At 40.2% G+C, this 1,367-nt stretch overlaps 1 protein-coding gene across 1 annotated transcript in view; it reads right to left on the minus strand.

Annotated features, from left to right (window-relative positions):
- Positions 1 to 1,367, minus strand: part of LOC107751145 (RING finger protein 207-like) — a 36,630-nt gene that overhangs the window by 27,949 nt on the left and 7,314 nt on the right. The gene's annotated exons all lie outside the window — the stretch shown is intronic.

The raw sequence follows: 1,367 nt of genomic DNA on the forward strand, positions 1-1,367 counted from the left end.
TGGACGGGTAGGTTTAGGGTAGGGGTAGGTATGGACATTAAAAAAAGCCTCTGGTAGCACAATCTGATAGGTAGCATTTTTCGCTATCGATTTGTGCTACCTATCTTTTTAATGGGAGGTAGCACAATCTGAGCGGGTAGCACAAATCGTCAGAACACCGGCATTTAAACTGTGACACGTGTCTACACCGGACGCGACAAAATACTATAGAATCCATTATAATCAGTGACGCTGTCTACACTGGATGTGGCACGGCGGGACACGACAAATCCCCGACAGTAAACTGATGCCGCATTCTGTTTATTAGTGATGGGAAACCAAGGCTTTGTGAACTGTTTGAGGCTTTCATGACACAAAGCTTTTAACACAGTGCGCATTAGCGACATCTGGTGGTCAGACTTGGTTTCTCCACCAAATCTAACAAAACATCGCGGAGCAGAGGGATGGGTTGTGGCTAGAAGGGATACAGCAAAAACCTGAAGCTAACAATAAATTGAATTTTCTACCTATTAGATTGTGTTTTATTAACGTCTACACCTACCCCAACCGCTCTCACACACTTATATCCTCCTTTCACATACATATATTTCTACTTTTACACACATTCTCCTTTCACATACATATATTTTTGCTCTCATAGTGACATTTTAACGCACACATCCATATATTTACCTCTTATATTCATATATTTTACGCACACATTTATACATTTTGCTCTTATGCAAATGTATTCAAATAATAAAAAATAAATGTAAGAAGAAAATGCATGTATGTCTAAAGAAAATATGTATATGTAAGAGAAAAATATATGTATGTGTGAGAGAGTATAGTGGAAACGGAAGGAGTATGATGGAAACGGAAGGCAGGTTTAGGCCCGTTATTGAGAGGGCGGGCGCAGCCTCAGCCGTGTTGCAAAAAGACAGTTACTATAAGCGTAAATGGATTTTTTCCACTATGTGACAATTTAAGAAGTGAATAATGTGGGAGGTGGCAGAATCAGGTTAGGGTCAGCGATATTTTTACATTATTTCCGTTACTCAATATTTGGAGTCATTGCGGTTTATTTCTTTTTAGATAGTTTTGTTTGTTTTTCGTAGCAATATCTGGCAACGAACACTGCATCGCCGGTGTACAGACGAATCAGATTGTGCTACCAAAAATACATTGCATTGTTTTAAGGTTAAATTTAGGGTAAAGGTAGGTATGGACGGGCTATCCGCCATCTCTATCTTTCTGTCACGCAGCTCGGCTAATGTCCGTCCCATGCACTGAAAGCTCTCTCCTCCACATCACGAGTAGACACGCCCCTTATTGCTGATTGGCTACAAGTTTGTTTTGCTATTCGGCCCGAATCAGTTTTCTAAAGT

Source organism: Sinocyclocheilus rhinocerous, unplaced genomic scaffold (genome assembly GCF_001515625.1).
Source record: "Sinocyclocheilus rhinocerous isolate Xijiao unplaced genomic scaffold, SAMN03320098_v1.1 scaffold1413, whole genome shotgun sequence".
Taxonomy (NCBI): domain Eukaryota; kingdom Metazoa; phylum Chordata; class Actinopteri; order Cypriniformes; family Cyprinidae; genus Sinocyclocheilus; species Sinocyclocheilus rhinocerous.